Raw genomic sequence first — 20,234 nt, 5'->3', positions numbered from 1 at the left:
CGTCTGACTTACCTGGGATCCAGCTCCCCCTGAAGCAAAAGTCTCACCGGGAAAAGAGATCCCAGGGTGCGCCTGACATTTGCTTCGGAGGAGTCGCTCTTTGGTCGAAAGGTAGTCCGGGCAAAGCCTTATCTAAGGCAGTCCCATCTGGGTCGCCAAAACTGTTGTGCCCCAGCTCAAGTCTGGGATCGTGCCCGGTATGCAAAGGCCAATAAAGATACCAGGGGTGAAAGTACAAAGAAGGTTTATTGCTAGCAATAAAAGGTTACATGAAATTATTCCGCTCGCACAAGCACACCAGATCACTATTTCTAAGCATCTTTTATACAGGAGTTTTTGAGCTTTCATAAGCATGCTTGTTTGCTGATTGGTTATAAGTGAGTGACACAAGAAGTTCTTTACTGAGCATGTCTCTATACCTGTGTTTTAGCCATGTATCTCATTTACATACATGTGTGTTTCATTAGCACACTTCTTCCCCACCTAGGGGTGTGATTTTTAGTATTTTAATGAGCCCTTTAACCCAGTACCCTGCTTCTGCTTTTGTTTTCAAGCCCCCTTTATCTAGGACTGTCTCCTCCTTATCATTGCAGGTGGGCATTCGTCACATAACATTCTCTTCTGCTTCGTCTTCGGGTAGTGCTTTCTAGGTCACTCCTTACATGGCCATGGTGCACAGAGCTGTAGCTGCCACAACGGTGCCAACACAACTCGGATGGTGCGCTCATAGAAGATGAGCCATGGAATCACAGACAAAGAGGGTTGAAGCGACCTCAGGAGGTCACATCTAGTCCGACCCCGTGCTCAAAGCAGGACCAGCCCAAACTACATCATCCCAGCCCAGGTTTCGTCTACCCGGGTCTTCAAAACCTGCAAGGATGGAGACTCCACCACCTCTCTGGGGCGCCTGTTCCAGTGCCTCGCCACCCTCCTCCTGAGACAAATTTTCCTAATACTAACCCGAACTTCCCTTGATGCAACTTGAGAGCATTTCTCTTTGCTCTGTCACTTGCCACCACTCAGAACAGTCCATGCTCTTTGGAAGCACCCTTCAGGGAGCTGAAAGCTGTTATTAAATCCCCTCCCAAACTGGAATTTTCCAAATGAACTAAACCCAATTCCGTCAGCCTCTTCTCATGAGTCAAGTTCCCCAACTTCCTCACTATTGCCGTTGCCCTCCGTTGCACTCTCTCTAATCTGTTCACATCCTTTCTCTTTTGGGTGGCCTGACACTGAATGCAGTACTCCAGCTGTGGCCTCCCCAGTGCTGAATAGAGGGGAAGAATCACTACCCGACCAAAGAGCAACACACCTAGCAATGCAGACTGGGATGCCATTACCCTTTTGTGCAACAAGGGCTCACTGCTGGCTCCTGTTCAGCTTCTTGTCCCCTGTCCCCCCAGATCCTTTTCTGCAGAGCTGCTGCCCAGCCCGCCACCCCCAGCGTGTCCTGGTGTGTGGGATTGCTCTGTCCTAGGTGCAGGACCTTGCACTTCTCCATGTTGAAACTCATGAAATTGCTTTTTTCATAGATTCATAGATGTAGGGTCAGAAGGGACCTTAAAGATCTTCTAGTCCAAACCCCTACCCTGTGCAGGAAAGAAAACCAGGTGCAAATGACCCCAGCTAGGTAATCATCAAGCCCTCTCTGAAACACCCCAAGGTAGAAGCCAGCACCACTTCCCTTGGAAGTTGGTTCCAGATCCTAGCTGCCCTAACTGTGAAGTAACGCCTCCTGATGTCTCATCTGAACCTACTCTCTAACAGTTAGGGGCAGCCTCAGGCAACTATCTCAGTAGGAGCCCCAGCGTGCAGCCCACCTACCTGTGTGAACGTGCTCCCCTGCCTTCCGCACACTGGAACAGCTCAGGCACTGCCAGGGAGGTGTCGCCGCCGAGAGCCGTGGCGCGGGGTTCGGGGCCTTAGGAGCCCTAGTCGGCAGGCAGGTACTTGTGATGCTTGGAGTGGAATCGGGTACTGACGCGTTTGATTGAACAAAAGATTGTTTACTTACACTGCTCGTACAGTGCAGGCCAGAAGCTTGCTTGGATTACGGTTGTAAACAAAACTTGGGTCGGGCAGAAATTACAGAGTTCGTTTGGTCCGTCTGCAGAGGTATTCGGTTTGGGAGTTTGTGTTGTCGGTTTACGTCTCGGGTGGGGGTGCGCTAGGCCCCCTTGGGAAAGTGACGGGGAGCGATTAGAGGTTGATCAGGCCCCTAAGTTCTTCTCTAAGACACACGCGGAGTTTGCTAGGCTCCACAGCGTGCTCAGAGCTCTCCACGAGATGTATGTGGAGTTCTCCAACTTGGGCGGAAACTGCTCTTAACTTTTATATGGCTAGCAAGCCAATCGCTAGCTGCCACAGAGGAATAATTTAAACTGGCCAATAATAATGTGAATTTGCATATGAGTGGCAGGAACTTTTTTCTAAACTGTAATTTTCCACGACTGTAGCATTTGGTTACAGGGTTCAGGCATAGCAGACTTTTCCTCCATGACCTAGAATATTTTTATACTTCCAGAGGGGAGGTAGACCTGCCACCAGCTGCACCGCCTTCACCCCTCCTACCGCACTGCACTCACGTAAGGGACTCTACTGCCTCCTGCCCAGGTTCATTCAACATGGCAGAGTCCTGGCTGCACAGCGGGACAGGGGAGTGAAGCCCTGAGTGGGACCGGGGAGTGAAGCCCTGATTGGGACCAACTCCTGCTCCTCAGGGTTAGCAACAAGCTCTGCGTAACAGTGAATCCTCTGAAAGAGAAGGGTCTGGGAAGTCACAGAGAGATCTGCCCTGGAAAGGCCTGAGGGTTCCCGCGGCACAGCTCTGCAGGGGACACAGACACCAACCGTAAGGTACCATGTTCAGTCCAGGAGCTTTGCTAGCAGGGATGTCAAGAGAGAATGCAAGGAAGGGAGGGAGGGAGGGAAGAGTGTCAGGGTGACAGTATTTGGATTTTGGGGAAGCACCTGGGGGTCTTCAAGAGGAGGTTGGATATCCATCTAGCTGGGACCACCTAGACCCAGCTATCTTTCCTGCCCATGCAGGGGGTCGGACTCGATGATCTATTGAGGTCCCTTCCGACCCTAACATCTATGAATCTATGACCCAGGCCCCGCCCCCGCCTGAGGAGACGCGGGCAGGTGTCCGTCGGGCCGTTCCCCGCGGCCGCCGCCATCCTGCGTGTGCCCCGCCCGCCTCCCCAGGTCACCGTGCGTGTGAAGGGCGAGGAGGGGTCAATAGACCAGATGCAGCCCCCGCGGGCCCTGCCGGAGCCTGGTGATTCCTGGGGGCAGCAGCCGAAGACTCGTCGTAAGGACAGGCCTCTGGAGGAGGCAGGAGAGCGGGAAACCCCAGGGCCCGAGGTCAAGCTGCCTCATGTCCCCGAAGAGGAGCCCCGCCCAACCCGGAGCCAGGTCCTTACCCGCCTGTTTGATGTACAAGCTTAACATGGGCTCGACACCCAAAGAGTAGCAGTTACCTCCCCACGCCACCCGCCATTATTAGTGTTGTGTGCTGGGTTTAGGTCAGTTGAGTTTGGGGGACAGCTAGGTAGAAAACAGGGTGGGAGTGGGGTCGCAGGCTCCAAACAAGTGCTGCATGGGGGGACAGCGAGCGGAGCAGAGCGGGCAGTATCCGGTGGCTCTTGAATGAGTCCAAGGAGCCAGGGGCAAGTGAGGAGCGGGATGAAGTCCTGGCTTTCAGTTAGGAGCCTGAGCGCCTGTCCTGTGGTTGGGGTGAGCGGCTCCAAAGCCTGCCCCTGCCCGGGACAGGGCCGCAAGGTTAGTACCTGTGTGGCTGGGGTGGGACAGGGCTCTGGTCACTGAGGGTGGTCCGAGGCCCAGGATCTTTCTCACTCCCTGCACCGCTGCTCTCAGAAAGATGCTTTAGGTGACTGGCTCTTGCCATGCTGCCATGGTCACAACCAGTGATGTAACTGCTGTTCTAACAATCAGTGTTGTAATAATATCAGTCAATAAGAGGCTGGTGCAGGTGATGTGGAAATGAGTCCCCAGTGGCCTCTGGCTGGGCCAGGTGCAGTCCACCCAGGCCTCCGTCCTGCTGCAGCTCCCCGGGACAGGGGAGACCTGGAAGCTGTCAGCATGTGGAGGGTCCCCAGGTGGGTGCCCCAGACCAGGCCCTTCCCCAGGTGAGGTGAGGAGCGGTGGGTCTCCCGTTTCCAGTGGCAGGAGGCCCCGTCCCCCAGTGCAGAAATCTCTCTGCCAGAACAGTTTGATGGGTCTGTGCTCCAGCAGGTCGGCGACTCTTGTTCTCCCGGTGCCCCTGGGAGCATTTCACATGTCCTGGAGTAGACTGACCCTGGATTCCCCACCCCAACATGTGGACATGACCCAACACCAGCATCCCTCCAGATCCTTTGCCAGGGAGCGAGGTCATGGTGCCGTGATCATCATCAGCACTGGTGCAGTTCAAGGGGCTCATGTGCAGCCTCTTGCCGGTACAACGATTTGTCTCCCTTCTCCCCCCTCTTCCACGCACTGCAGCCTCCAGCTCCCTTCACCCCAGGCCAGTCCAGGGGACGAGCAGGGCTTTCCCCTGCCCCCACCCCAGGGCTCACCTGTGCACTCTCTTCCACCCGCTGGTGCCGGGACCCTGAGCAGAGCGGATCAGCAGCCTCCAGAGGAAGGGCCTGTAAACCTGGAGCTGCAGAGATCCTCACCAGGGACACGGGGACACAGTGGCTCCCTGGCGCCTGGGCCGGGCCAGCTGCAGGAGGGGCAGGGCAGGCCGGCGAAGCAGGGGGAGAGCATGGAGGTGAGCAGGGCACCAGCTGGTGTTGGGGGTGGGAGTGCAGCTGGGGCAGAGCCCAGGAGGAGCCAGGGGTGCTGTCAAGAGTTTGGGGAGCAGAGAGACCTGAAGAGTGAGATGTCTCTCGTGACAGTTGCAAACCCCCCAGGCTGCATTAGCAGGCGCGCACTCCCAGGTGCAGAGAGCCAGGGGTGCTGGCACGGGAAGGCCGGGTCAGAGTCCCTGGAGCTGGGCTCCCTGCCTCTAAATGTGCTGCCTGGGCTGCCTCCAAGGGCCGAGGAAATGGAGCGTGTTGAGCTGGGCTGAGGCCGACACACGAGCGCCTATGTCCACAGCTGCATCCGTGGCTAAGGTGCAAATACTTGTAGTAGAGTGAGTGCAGACAAGGCCACGGGGGCAGGAGACACTGATGCTGTAACGCTTGTACCTCCACCTCCAGGAGGTGTTCGAGGACGTGGCAGCGTATTTCACACGGGAGGAGTGGGAGCTGCTGGAAGAGGAGGAAAAGGGGCTTTACCGGGAGCAGATGCTGAGGAACTACCAAGCCCTCATTTCCCTGGGTAAAGCTCTGGTTCTTGCCTCTCCCTGCAGCCATGTGAGCTCTGAAGTGTTGTCATGTTCTCCTTGTTTTTCAAGTGTCTTCTCCTCATGACCTCCTGATATCAAGCCTGAACCTACTCTCAATCAATTTGTGGCTGTTGTTCCTTGTTATCCCAGGTGGAGCCCAGGGCAGCAGAGCCTCACCTATTTTCCACTGGTCCCCACTGGTGAGTTTATAGAGGGCCACCAGATCTCCTCTCAGTCTTCTCCTGAGCAGGCTGAACAGATTCAGGCCATTTAGTCTGTCTTAGTAGGGTCTGCCTTGCTCCCCCTTCACCATGCGAGTGGCCCTTCTCTGGACCCTCTCAAGGTTAGCCACATCCCTCCTTGAAGTGCGGTGCCCAGAACTGGACGCAGTACTCCAACTGTGGCCTGACCAGCGCTGCATAGAGGGGAGGAATGACCTCCCTGGACCTGCTTGAGATGCATCTGTGGATGCACAACAAGGTCCAGTTAGCCTTACTGACCGCTTCCCCACACTGTCGCCCGATGTTCATCTTGGAGTCTGTACTGACTCCCAAGATCCCTTTCAACTGCTGTGTGGAGAAGGGTGTTCCACCGCCTTGACGTCAAAGTGTCCTCCTGTACTCCTGCATCCCCATCCCCTGATGAACCTAGGTTGAAAGCTCGCCATAGAACATCAGCCAACCTGGAAGAGAAATGCATGCTTACCTTTCAGGGAGAGATTTAGCCTGACCCACCCTAGCATGTTTGCTGCGCAGAAGGGTGGGCCATGGTCGAGGAATGCAAAGCTGCCCGGTAACTCCAGCTCTAAAGTCACTGATTGACCTCTCCGACGCAGGCCTCATGGCACCGTCCATGTCTGGTCTCCAGAAGAACAGATGACAAAACCACGTGTGCTCCTGTCTCCCTAAGCTTGTCCCCCAGAGCCTTGTAGTTTTTCATGACGTGGTCCGGACAACTCCCGGCCGCGTCATGCATGCCCACATGGATGAGGACCAAGGGGTAGTGATCAGAGGGCCGGATGAGGTCTGCGATCATGGCCGTGATGTCCTGAATCCAGGCAAGCAGCAAATCACATGTGCCATGGGATCCGGGTGACAGGTGGGTCCCTCCGTACCGCTCAGGAGGGAGTTGCCCAGACGAGGACCCGGCGTCTCTTCCTGTGGGTGTTCCAGCATCGCTCACTCTGTGCCGTGCATGGGGCCACATCGGCTGCTCTGGAGTCATCCTCCCCTGCTTCCTCCTCCCATGCTGCCAGGGCCTTGTACCTGTTCCCCAGGTGTACTGCGGGGGTCAACACTGCGGGAGCACAAGTAGCCCCGGCCCTGGTGGTAACGGTCCGTGATACTGCTGCATCGGGTCCCTCCCGGGGTGCCTCTCCACTAGGTACTTGACCCTGCAGAGAACGGAAATACCTGTCAATTTTGTCCTCGGCAGCTCTGATTCCCCTCAGCCCAGTGAGCTCCGCCTGGAGCTCCCTCACCTGCCCCTCCAGGGCCCGAAGGTGGGCACACGTGGGACAGGCGAGGGAACTCCCGCTCCCCACTCCCCCCACAGCCCACAGAGGCCCTGCCAGGCAGCCCCCACAGATAGGGGGAGGGTGGCTTAACCTGCATGCGGGCTCTGTGTGGTTGGAGGACTCAGAGGAGCCCCAGGCAGGCAGCATCCCTGGGGCCGGGTCCCTGGCAGCCCGCCACGTCCTTACCATTATTGTAGAGTGACGTGTCTTCCCTTCTCCCTTGCCAAAGAATCAGACCTGGCTTCTGCTTGCCCACCTTGTGCCAACGCTGGCGCAAACACGGGTGCGCCCTTGCAGGGGGCTTGCACTCCTGCCTGCAAACTGCTTGGAAATGGCTCCTGTTGGCAGTCCCTGATCACTGGCTCCATGGTCACAGACCACCGCTGTGGTGGGCGGGCTATGAGTTGGGAGCAATTGTTTTTTTTTAATGAGAGAATTTGCAATTTTTAAACAGAAAACCAGGATCCCTGCATGTCATGTGTCAGCTGAGTAGCGCACCCCTGGCTGTCCTGGCTAAGCGTGCAAAGGGCTGTAGTGCAGAGTGAGTGCAGACAGGGCCGTGGGGGCTGAGGCAGCAGGGCAGGAAACACTGATGCTGTAACGCTTGTGCCTGCAGTTCCAGGAGGTGTTTGAGGCTGTGGCAGTGTATCGGCCACCTCCAGGGCCCGAAGGTGAGCACACGTGGGACAGGTGTGCTCTGAAGTGGTGTTGTCTTCTCCCTGGTTTTAACAGTCTCTCAACCCATTCTCATTAAGAAATGAGGTGAGTGTGGCGTTGATGCCTACACAGTCAGATGGGTCACTAGGTGGCTGGAGGGCTGCACACAGAGTGGAGATGGATGGGTCGTTATGGCCCTGGAGGGATGTGGGCAGTGGGGTCCCCCAGGGCTCGGTCGTTGGACCCACACCGTTCAACATCTTCATCACCGACTTGGACGGGGGGTGAAAAGAACGTTGTTCAAATTTGCGGATGACGCTAAGATGTGGGGAGAAGTGGGCATGCTGGAGTAGAGGGACAGGCTGCAACTAGATCTACACAGGTTACAGGGGTGGGGGGATGAGAACGGGATGGGATTCAGCACAGACAAGTGCAAGGTACTGCACATAGGGAGGAGGAACCAGCAGCATACCTACAGGCTGGGGAACTCCCTTCTCGTCAGTGCAGAGGCAGAAAATGATCTTGGAGTCATTATTGATGCCCAAATGAACACGGGCTACCAATGTAGGGACGTGGTCAAGAAGGCTAATCGCACCTTGTCGTGCATCCACAGATGCATCTCAAGCAGGTCCAAGGAGGTGATCTTCCCCCTCTATGCGACACTGGTCAGGCCGCAGCTGGAGTACTGCGTCCAGTTCTGGGCGTTGCACTTCAGGAGGGGTGAGGACATCATGGAGAGAGTCCAGAGGAGGCCACCCGCATGATCGGGGGCAGCAGGGCAGGCCCTACGAGGAGAGGCTACGGGGCCTGAACCTGTTCAGCGTCCGCAAGAGAAGGCTGAAGGGGGATCTGGTGGCCGTCTACAAATTGGCAAAGGGGGACCTTTAGACGTTAAAGCAGAGGTGTTTGGTGGTGCCGGCCTCGTGTCCTCCGCTGGGCGTGGGAGATGTTTGTTTCTGGCTTTTCCACTGTTCACGTAGAAATTGCACGACCGCACCGCAACTCCCCAGAGTAAGAGCATGCACACAACACCCTCTTCCTTTGTTTGTCCACTGCTTCAATAAATTTCTCATGCCAAATTGTCTAATCCTCAAGTTCCTTACCAGCTGAACAGTTTTTCACCAGTGATAATTATAAGTGAGTTTTCTAAGCTCTTCCAGTACTCAAATGATGGTTTTCTTTGATATTTAAGATGGCAGAGAAACATCCCGTGATCAGAGCTTTTTTGGAGCAGACATGTTCTCGGGAATTCTGCTCCTTTTATACAGTGGGCAAAACTTTCATTCTTGTTTCAAATGTATTGCTTGTGCCATCATAGATAAGGGTCAAAAGGAAACCAACAAAAGGATGAGAATCCAAACAAAAGGTCAATCCGCCCTTCTCGATCTTTGGCGTGACTGATATGTTTGAGGCCCATGAGGCCATGCTCCAGGGGTGTACCATTTTCTGTAGCCACTTTGCAGATATTCCAGAACCCATCCAGAACTTGTGCTTACATTTCCTTGTGTAGCATAATTAACACCACAGCCACTTACAGCAATAACGGTATACAAACACAGCCGCGCAAGCAAGACAATGACTATGCAGAACGCAGTGAAGTTCGAATCTTCTTTGTACCAAGGGAACTTCTTGAGGATTCACTGCTGGTCCACATCGTGGAAAACACAAAGGCAGAAAAGGGAAGGGCTTAACCCCCTTTAAGTTAGTTCCTGTCATGGGATCACTTTTGATACTGTGGCTGGCTTGGCCCTGGCCCTGGCCCTGGCCGTGGCCCTGCTGGAGCTCCTTCACAGATTCCTCTCTTTGCAGCTTGAGAGGCTGCTTTTTTAGCAATCTTTTCTACTTCAAGTGACAGCTGCTGCAAGGTGTACCCTGCCATGCATCTCAGCTCTTTGGCTTTCACCAGGGGTTTTCTGTTGGGTCAGGCTCCCCCAATCCTTTTCCCAGCCAAAAGTAACTCACAAGGCAGTGAGAGCCAAGGTTTTCAGGTGCTCTGCATTTGCCGTTCTCAGGGGTGGCAACGTGGCATTTTGTAGAGACTGCCCTGCCACAAGTAGCTCCACCACACTAACTAGTCCCAGGAGGCTGTTGTTTTTGGGCCTTACCTAGGACTAATTTTTAGGCTCTTCTGCCCTAGTTATCTTTGCCCATCATGGGCACAGTCTCTCACTTTTGGGATTTTTGCCCCTGAAGCCATTCTTGTTGGACAAGAGAGAGGCTGGGGCTGTCCCTGGTGTCTCCTTGTCCAGTTGACCTGGAGCACCAGACGTGTGTAACTTTGGGCTCAGACTGCATGAAGTGGGTTGGTGGGGTGGGTGGGATTCAGGAGATTTCATGTTGTGGGGGGAAGTGAATCCCCCACTGCTTACACCAGAATCTCCCCTGTGCCATTTCCTCTCTGGGGCCCCGAGTGTCACGGAGCCTGAGGCTCAGCCCAGAGTCCGTGTGCAGGTTCGTGCCAAGGCCTTTCCCCAGGGCAGCTGTCTGTGATGTGGAGGCTGCCTGGGATTCATTAGCAGAGGAAAGCTCCATGGGCTCATTCCCTGCACCAGACATTGACTTTCCACCCTGGCCCAGCACCAGCACATCCACACAGGGGAGAAGCCACATCGTTGCTCTCTGTGTGGGAAGAGTTTCACTCATGCCTGCCACCAGCCCAGCAGGAGCATATCCACACAGGAGAGAAGCTACATACGTGCTCTGAGTGTGGGATGAGCTTCACCCAATCCTCCCACCTGGCCTGGCACCATTGCATCCATCCAGGGGAGAAGCCACATCAGTGCTCTCTATGGCCTGCCCTGCTGCCCCCTGACCATGTGGGTGACCTCCTCTGGACCCTCTCCATGCTGTCCACATCTCTCCTTAAGCGCGGTTCCCAGAACTGGACGCAGTACTCCACCTGCGGCCTGACCAGTGTCGCATAGAGGGGGAGGATCACCTCCCTGGACCTGTTCGTGATGCATCTGTGGATGCACGAGAAGGTGTGGTTGGCCTTCCTGACTGCAACCCCACACTGTCGGCCCATGTTCATTTTCGAATCAATGACTCCAAGATCCTTTTCTGCCTGTGCACTGACAAGAAGGGAGTTTCCCCAGCCTGTAGGTGTGCTGCTGGGTCTTCCTCCCCAGGTGCAGCACCCTCCACTTGTCAGTGTTGAAACCCATCCTGTTCTCATCCTCCCACCCCTGTAACCTGTCCAGATATAGCTGTAGCCTGTTCCTCTACTCCAGCATGCCCACTTCTCCCCCATCTTAGTGTCATCTGTGAACTTGAACAAGGTGGTTTTTACCCTGTCGTCCAAATCACTGATGAAGATGTTGAACAGTGCGGGCCTGAGGACAGAGCCCTGGGGAACCCCACTGCCCACATCCCTCCAGGTCGAAAAAGACCCGTCCACCACCACTCTCTGGGTGAGGCTCTCCAGACAATTTGTGACCCACCTGACTGTGTAGCCGTTGACACCACAGACGCCTAATTTTTTAATGATGACGGGGTGAGAGACAGTGTGGAAGGCCTTCCTAAATTCCAGACTCCCAGAGTTTTATGGTGGGCTTCCTAAAGTCCAGGCAGAGTTTTATGCTTTATTGACAAAACAAGAATAATAGTGTAACCCGGGCGGTACTCCAAGAGCTACCCCTCTCCAATTGAAGGGATCAGAGCAGGTGCACAAGCGCTGTGGGAGGTGTAGGGACTCTCCTCCCCGTATGGAGCAGAGCCAGCCTCTCCTGCCGGCCGCACACCGTGCTGATGAGGGTCCCACTGCTGCTTGCAGGTTCTGCTCCTTCAGGCTTTCAAGGCTCTTCAGAGGGGTCTCTCTGCTCCTTCTGCTGGGTCAGTTCACCCCGGCTCTTCTTCGGCCTCCTGCATCATTCCCCAGGGTCACTGTCAGCATCCCTGCCAGGCCAGGTCAGCTGCTGCTTTATCCTCTCCAGCAGTCCCTCCCTGGCTTGCGAACTGGCCAACCAGGGCTCAGGGTGGCAGGCCCCCAACCCCAGCCACCCATCCTAGCCTTCAAACAAGCACCGAACCTCGCTAACCTCATCACCAGAAGCAAACTTCCTCAGGCCCAGAACACACCAAAAGGAGCCAGACCGTGCCACGACAAGAAATGCAAAACCTGCCAACACATCTCCACCACCTCCGCTATCAATACACCTCACAACAGAGCCATCAGCATCCCAGGATCTTACAGCTGCACCTCCAGAAATGTAATATATCTCATCCAATGCACCAAATGCCCTGACAGAAAATACATAGGAGAGACCAAGCAACAACTGCGCACCAGAATGAATGCACACCGGAAATCCATCAAAGACAGAAATACCCAGTTACCGGTGGGGGCACATTTCTCACAAGAAAACCACTCTCTCAGTCCTGATCCTCATAAGTTCATCACGGGGGCGCAGAAGGGAATTGGTGAGTTCTTATTCACCAAGGCGCCCCCGGGGCTTACAAGAAATAATGGCCACAAGCTAGCAGAGAGCAGATTTAGATTGGACATTAGGAAGAACTTCTTCACAGTTCGAGTGGCCAAGGTCTGGAAAGGGCTCCCAAGGGAGGTGGTGCTCTCCCCTACCCTGGGGGTCTTCAAGAGGAGGTTAGATACGCATCTAGCTGGGGTCATCTAGACCCAGCACTCTTCCCTGCCTATGCAGGGGGTCGGACTCGATGATCTATTGAGGTCCCTTCCGACCCTAACATCTATTGCAGGCTCACGTTCATCTTGTGGTCAATCATTATTCCCCCCCCAACCCCAAGTCCCTTTTGTGTGTGGTGCTAGCAGGCATAGCACTGCCGAGCCTATAAGGATGCTGCAGGTTTTTCCTCCCAAGGTGGAGAACCTTGCATTTTTTTGGTGTTATACACCATCAGGCTCTCGTCCACCCATTCCTGAGCCTGTCAAGGTCAGCCTGGAATGCCCCCCTGTCCTCAGGTGTGGACACTTTACCTCAATTGGCATCATTGGCAAACTTGGCCAATCCACTTCTGATGCCAATGTCCACATCATTAATGAAGATGTTAAATAGTATAGGCCCCAGGACAGAGCCTTGGGGGACCCCACTGGTCACAGGGCACCACAACAATTGTCTTCCATCAACCACCACCCCCTGGGTCCGACCACGCAGCCAATTCCCCAGCCAGCAGATTATGGTGTGGCCGAGGACACACTTAGCCAGTTTTACTAAGAGATGATCATGGGATACCAGAACGAAGGCTTTTTTAAAGACAGGATATACAACATCAATCTCTTCTCCTTTGTCCTGGTGATAGGTCACCTGGTCATAGAAGGAAATGAGATTGGTCAAGCAAGACCTATTCGCAACAAACCCATGCTGGTGATCCCTCAGGATGTTGCCGTCGGCCAGTCTGTTAAGGATGGCCTCTTTGATCATCTTTTCTAAGACCTTCCCCAAGATAGAGGTCAGGCTGATGGGCCTATGGTTTGCCAGATCCACTTTCCTCCCTTTCTTGAAGATAGGCACCACATTGGTCTTCTTCCAATCATTGGGCACTTCACCAGAGTGTCAGGAGTTCTTGAAGACCCATGCCAGGGGCTGAGCTATGATGTTAGCCAGCTCTTTGAGTACCCTGGTGTGTAAACTGTCAGGGCAGGCTGACTTGAAGGTGTCGAGCCTCTCAAGGTGTTCCTTCACAAGGTCAGCATTGATAGGGGGTAGGAAATCTCCCTCATCCATGCCTCCCTGTCCCGTAACGGGCAGGGGTGTCCCATGGGACTGGTGAAAGATCCTTTTGGCCAGTTGGCTTTTTCCGGGGTGCTGGTTGTCAGTTGTCCCATCTGGTTCAGCAGGGGTCCAATGTTGCCCTTGCTTTTCCTCCAGCTCCCCACATATCTTAAAAACAGGACTTTTTATTGTCCTTGATACTTGTATGTAGTTTGAGTTCCGTCGCAGCCTTGGCTTTCCTGGTTCACTCCCTGCAGGTCAGGACCAGAGCAGACTATTCCTCCTTGGAGGTGGATCCAGTACGCCATCCTTTGTAGGTCTGTCTTTTTAGATGCAGAGGGTCTGCTAGTTCCCTGGAGAGCCAAGGGGAATGCTGTGCCCTTTTGTTGCCTTTCCTCCGAGTTGGGATAGACTTTGCTTGTGCATCCAAGATCACTCCTTTGAAGAGCAACCACCCATCCTTAACTCTCCTCCCCTTTGGGTTGTGGCCCTTCAGGGCCTCCCTGACAAACCTCCTGAGCTTGTCAAAGTCAGCTTTCCTGAAGTCAAGGTCTTCTGTATTGCTGAATGACTTGCCGGCTTTATGGCAGATGGTGAAGGTGATCAGTTCATGGTCACTCTCGCCCAGCTTCCCTTCAATCATTAGGTCACTGATTAAGTTGTCCCCCGTTGCCAGAACCAAATCGAGCAGCACGTTACCTCTCATTGGTCTGTAGACGTCTTGCATCAGATAGAGCTCATCCACGCATGATAGAAAGCTTTGTGACCACCCGGATTTGGCCGTGCGCTCTTTCCACGAGATGTCTGGGTAGTTGAAGTCTCCCACGACAACCATGCACTGGAAGCATGTGGCCTCAGCCAATTCCCTGGCAAACTCCTGGTCAATCTCTTGATCCTGGGTTGGAGGTTTATATTAGACTCCCACCATTGTGTCCCCTGTGCCATGTTCCCCATGGATTTTAACCCAGAGGGTCTCCAGTTGTCCACCTTGGGTGCCAATGTTGGCTTGCAACGTCACGTAACTCTCCTTGACAGAGAGAGCTACAACCCCACCCCTTTTGTCCACTCGATCCCTCCTGTACAGGGTATATCCATCTATACGTGTGGTCCAGTCATGGCTGCCGTCCCAGCAGGTCTCCGTTATCCCTATGACATCATAGTTGTTTGTGTTAAGCAGGAGGACAAGTTCCTCCTGTTTATTTCCCAAGCTCCTGGCATTTGTGTACAGGTGGGCAAGTGTCCCTCTTTTGGGGCCCTTGCCTTGCCCACAGCTCGCTCTAGGGCTGGGGCAGGGGTGGACTCACTTAAGTGCCTTGACCTGCTGGCTTTGCAAGGGTTGCTCAGCAGGCCAGCAGTGGCGGTATTCCCCCCATCTGCCAGCAGACTCAGTTTAAACCCCAGTGGAGCAGGTCCGCCAGTCTGGCTGAGAAGACCCTCCTCCCCAGCAGAGAGAGGTGGAGGCTGTCCCTTCCCAGCAGTCCACTGCCTCTCTCACCAAAGAGTGGACTGTGATCATGGAAGCCAAAGCCTTCGTGATGACACCAGCACCACAGTCTTTGGTTCACTATCTCAATCCTCCTCTCCCTCCTCCGCCCGTAGCCTAAGACTAGGAGGATCAAAGAAAACACCACCTGTGCCCCCAGACCCTTTAGCCCCGCTCCCAAATCGCTGTAGCACTTCATGACCCAGCTGGGAGCACTCCAAGCCGTATCATTTGTGCCCACATGGATAAAGATTTATACACCTTGGTTCATACATGTTAACGTTTATTCTGTCCTCGTCCCTCCTCTGGTTCCACCCATTTCTCCTCCTATCTCAAGCTCCACCTTTGCTTACTGTTTGCTTCCTTAGTATGGAATTGCCTAGGCATTTCATTCATTTGCATGCCTCTCTGCTAAGAGAGCATGCGTAAGATTTTGACCCCATCTTCTTCCGGGCACTTGCATTTCTCGTTGTCTCTTGCTGGTTTTCTTGCTGACTTCCCCATCTCCAAGGCTGTATCTCTGCTTTTGTCTCCTGGCACTAGTTGCTTAAAACATCATGCACTTTGCACCCTACCCCCACTGTTAAAAATCCACTTACTTAAGCATTACCTAAGTTAGTTGCTTTTAATATATCAGCTAGCCTTGTAACTAACAGCTTTTGCTGAGGTTACCTTTTAGTATATCATCCAGTCTTGTGACCAGAAGCTTTTGCTGAGACACAGGAAAAAGCCTTCATTTAGCTGCACACTCAGTACTCCCCAAAATTCATATCGTTACCCCAACATCCAAAATCCATATTGTTACCCTAACAGTTTCTTCTCAGATGGCCTAGCTATGCTTGCACTGTGAAGTCAGCATCAGTGTTTTGTATTTTCCCTGTTGTGAATAAGCCTCAGCTTAGCATGACTTTCAGACCTTACTGTAGTCTTTTAACAGACTTAAGGGGATTGATTACTTGGAGTGTTCAGAAACGTGGTGGGGAGGACTTCCACCAGTCATCCCGGGACAACTATAACTGCATTTGTGGTCAGGGCTCCAACGGTCTGGATGTTGTGATGAACCCTGAACCGTTGTTCAAATGTCACCCATACCCACTCTGACTCAGTCTCTTGCCTCAGCATTCCCGAACCCAGCAACCGAGTTTTAGTCAATCAAGTTTAAATAGGCTTCCTGTGACAAGGGTGCATCCTTGAGCCTGTCTAACGGAAGCCTGACCCTCGGTCTCTGGGCTACCCACCCACCTATCCTTCCTGCCATGCCTTGATGGCACAATAATTGTGATGTTACTCAGGTGGGAGGCTGCCCATTTAATACTCCAGTGCTGGGGGTCACTGTCCACTGCTCCAAACCTCCTCTGCATGGTGGCCCATGCCTCGCAGGTGATACCAATGTTAAACTGCATCCTAGGGCATTGTGTCAGCTCACTCTGTTGCTGTGCCTCTTGGCACTGGGGTCTTCCCCCTGTCTCTGCACCACCTGGTGCTGTGCCCCCTGGTGCTGAGGTCCAATCACCCCCTCTCTCCATGCCCCCTGGTGCTGGGGTCCAATCATCCCTTGTCTCTGTGCCCCTGTGGTGCTGGGACCCCCGGCACTGGTGTCCCATCACCCTCTGTGTATGCACCCCCCGGTGCCTCGGCTATTGCGGGTATTAAATAGGCAGCCTCCCACCTGAGTAACATCATCAATATTGTTCCACCAAGGTGTGGCAGGGGAGATAGGTGGGTGGGTAGCGCCAAGACAGAGGGTCAGACCTCCACTAGACAGGCTCAGGGATGGACCCCTGTCACAATGGTGCATTGGCAGTGACACTTCCTATGGCAGTGTGTAACTGGAGACATTGAGAAACCTGGCTGCAAGAGAGAATCCTTGGGCCCAAAGAGAAATCAGGAAAAGAGACATCGGGATTAGCCTCGGAGCTGAGGATGCAGCAAAAGATATTACAGCTAATGGGACAGGCAGTACAGGGATTGCAAGATGAAATAGTAAGACACCGGTTACTACTAGAGACGGTGGCCAGAGCCTTGCAAACCCAACAAACAATGCGGTTTGTGGCTATGGAGCAAGGGCTGACCCTTAAACAAGAGAAGAACAACCTCCACTCATGACAGGCGTGAGAATAGAAGGACAGTGGGTGTGGGCTGTGGGCTGTGTTAGACACAGGGTCATCCTAGATGGTAGTGCAGAGAGACACGTTACCAAGAAAAGAAAGAGAGGTAATCCATCAGATATCCTCTCGATGTTGGTGCAGGGAGTTCCTACAGAATGACAGAGTGTGGGTCACTTTGCAGGTGGGCGATAAAACCCAACAGATGCTAGTAGGGGCAAGGGAGCACTCACCCTATCCACTGATGACAGGTTATGACTGGCCAGAGTTATTGACAGTGGTAGTTTGGAAAAGACAGAATGAAGAGATGAGAAAGCCCTCCCATGGCCACATCCGTCAGGAGAGAGAAACCAGAAAAAGAGACAGTTTGGAAGATTTTGGTCTTGGATATGACCTAAAACTATACCCTGCTGGGGATGGGTGGCCTGGTGGGGCTCCTGGTGGTGTGGGAGTCCCCAGGAAATGCCAGGCCACTTACCAACCCAGCAAAAGGCAGGTAGGGGCACCTCATAACCACAGCCCAGCACCCATGGTTGAAGGGTTCATCACGGAGAGTGAACTTCTCCCACAAAAGGAAGAGGAAAAGCAGGAGATGGACATCGCCCAACTATGTGGGGAAGGCCATTTTTGATTGGCGCAGAGCCGGGAGGAAGATTTCCGGTATGCCTTTCAGGAACATCTGGCTCAACGCAACAGTGGAATATTGCATCTGGAGGTGCTGAAGACAACCTGAAGAGTCGAGGTGAGGAATGATCTCCTCTATAGAGTTGAGCAGTGGAAAACCAAAAGAGAAGAGAAAGTACAGCTGCTGGTACCCCGGCGCTACAGGAGGGCCCTATTGAAGGTTGCCCATGAACTCCCTATGGGTGGACACCTGGAGAGGGTCAAAATGGAAGCCCATATTTGAGAGAGATTTTTTTTGGATGGGATTACTATGCAAAGTAGTGAATTACTGTGCTTCGTGCCCCGCATGCCATAGAGCGACCCCTAATCATCCGTTTGAATGGGTGGCAGTAGACATCATTGGGCCACTGCCCAGAAGTGGTGCTGGGCACCAATATAGCTTAGTCTTACTAGACTATGCCATAAGATCTCCTGAGCTGTGCCAATGCGAACAGTGTCAGCCCCAAGGGTGGCAGGAAAACTGTTAAAAATATTTGCCAGGGTGGGAGTCCCTAAAGAGCTGTTGATGGATCAAGGGACAAATTTTATATCCTAAGTGTTTGAGGGGGTGAGTAAGACCATTGGGAATTAGACACCTAAAGACTGCCATTTACCACCCACAAACCGATGGGCTAGTGGAGCGATGTAAAAGAACATTTAAACATATGCTAAAAAGTGTTGTGGTAGAGAGCGCACAAAAATAGGACCGCATGTTGCTGCCTTTGTTATTTGCGGTATGAGAAGCTCCCCAAGCCTCAACAGGATTTTTCCCCTTCAAAGTGTTGTATGGACATCAACCGCAGGGACTACTAGATTGGATTAAAGAAGGCTGGGAAGAACAGCAAAGGAAAGATAAGAATTGGATCCAATACGTGGTATAGTAAAGGGAGCACCTAGAGGTGGTGAGGAGAGAAGCTTTAAGAAAATATGAGCAAAGCCCAAAAGAGACAAGTAACCCATTATAACAGAAGAGCTCATGACAGGAAATTCAAGGTAGGGTTCAGAGTGTTAATTTTGTGACCCGACCAGGTGAGTATACTACCTGCACAATGGCAGGGACCTTACAAAGTTATACGTCAAGTGGGACCCATAGACTTTGAGATACACTAGCCAGATAAGAAAAAACAAGATGATCATGTCCACATTTTGAAGGTGTGGCCAGAACAAGAGGCTTCCAAGGTCTGGAATAGACTGCCACTAGAGGTTGATCAAGCTCCTGCTTAGAACACCTTCAAGAGACATTTGGATGTTTATCCAAGAGAGTCGTAGTGGATCGGTGGGTCTGTATCAACCTGGAAGGGTGTGGGCAGTGGGGTCCCGCAGGGCTCGGTCCTTGGACCGATACTCTTCAATGTCTTCATCAGCGACTTGGACGAGGGAGTGAAGTGTACTCTATCCAAGTTTGCGGATGACACAAAACTGTGGGGAGAAGTGGACACGCCAGAGGGCAGGGAACAGCTGCAAGCAGACCTGGACAGGTTGGACAAGTGGGTGGAAAACAACAGAATGCAATTCAACAAGGAGAAATGCAAAGTGCTGCATCTAGGGAGGAAAAATGTCCAGCACACCTACAGCCTAGGAAATGGCCTGCTGGGTGGCACAGAGGTGGAAAGGGATCTTGGAGTCCTAGTGGACTCCAAGTTGAACATGAGTCGGCAGTGTGACGAACCCATCACAAAAGCCAATGGCACTTTATCGTGCATCAGCAGATACATGACGAACAGATCCAAGGAGGTGATACTTCTCTTCTACTGGGAGCTGGTCAGATCGCAGTTAGAGTACTGCGTGCAGTTTTGGGCGCCGCACTTCAAGAGGGATGTGGATAAGCTGGAGAGGGTCCAGTGAAGGGCCACTCGTATGGTTAAGGGTTTTCAGGCTAAGCCCTACGAGGAGAGACGGGGCACCTGGACCTCTTCAGCCTCCGCAGGAGAAGGTTGAGAGGCGTCCTTGTGGCTGCCTATAAGTTCATCACGGGGGCACAGAAGGGAATTGGTGAGGTTTTATTCACCAAGCCGCCCCCGGGCGTTACAAGAAATAATGGCCACAAACTAGCAGACAGCAGATTTAGACTGGACATTAGGAAGAACTTCTTCACAGTTCGAGTGGCCAAGGTCTGGAACGGGCTCCCAAGGGAGGTGGTGCTCTCCCCTACCCTGGGGGTCTTCAAGAAGAGGTTGGATAGGCATGTAGCCAGGGTCATCTCGACCCAGCACTCTTTCCTGCCTGTGCAGGGGGTCAGACTCGACCGATTGAGTTCCCTTCCGACCCTAACATCTATGAATCTATGAATCTTACTAGGATCCTATGACCCCTGCTGACTTCCTGCCCCTGGGGCAGAGGACTGGACTCGATGATCTTCCAAGGTCCCTTCCAGCCCTAATAGCTATGAAATCTATGAAATATCTGTGACATCTGAAACTGAACAAATTCATGCTCAGGGGCAACCAGCACGGTTTCATTAGGGGCAGGTCATGTCACACCAACCTGATTGCCTTTCATGATCAGGTCACAAAAGCATTGGATGCAGGTGTCGCTGTGGATGTAGTCTTTCTGGACTTCAGCAAGGCCTTCAACACTGTCTGCCACCCCATCCTCATTCAAAAACTAGGTGACTGTGGCATTGATGCCTACATAGTCAGATGGATTGCAAATTGGCTGAGGGGTCGTACTCAGAGGGTGGTGGTGGGCAGGTCATATTCGACCTGGGGGGAAGTGGGCAGCGGAGTCCCCCAGGGCTCGGTCCTTGGGCCTGCGCTGTTCAATATCTTTATTAGCAATTTGGACGATG

At 53.2% G+C, this 20,234-nt stretch overlaps 1 long non-coding RNA gene across 2 annotated transcripts in view; it reads right to left on the bottom strand.

Moving 5' to 3' along the window:
- Nucleotides 1–227: 227 nt before the first annotated feature.
- The window catches only part of LOC132249261 (uncharacterized), a 34,523-nt gene continuing 14,516 nt past the window's right edge, over nt 228–20,234 (bottom strand). Inside the window, exons 3-4 of one of the 2 annotated variants that reach the window (XR_009460670.1) lie at nt 6,044–6,731; nt 228–5,261 (exon numbers count right to left, since the gene is read on the bottom strand). This is a non-coding gene — a long non-coding RNA (uncharacterized LOC132249261). The remainder of the gene's footprint in view (nt 5,262–6,043; nt 6,732–20,234) is intronic. The other variant, XR_009460672.1, reaches the window with a different exon arrangement.

This window comes from Alligator mississippiensis, chromosome 1, assembly GCF_030867095.1.
Source record: "Alligator mississippiensis isolate rAllMis1 chromosome 1, rAllMis1, whole genome shotgun sequence".
Lineage (NCBI taxonomy): Eukaryota > Metazoa > Chordata > Crocodylia > Alligatoridae > Alligator > Alligator mississippiensis.
The sequence above is the reverse complement of the archived record's forward strand: the minus strand, read 5'-3'. Positions and strand labels throughout refer to the sequence as shown.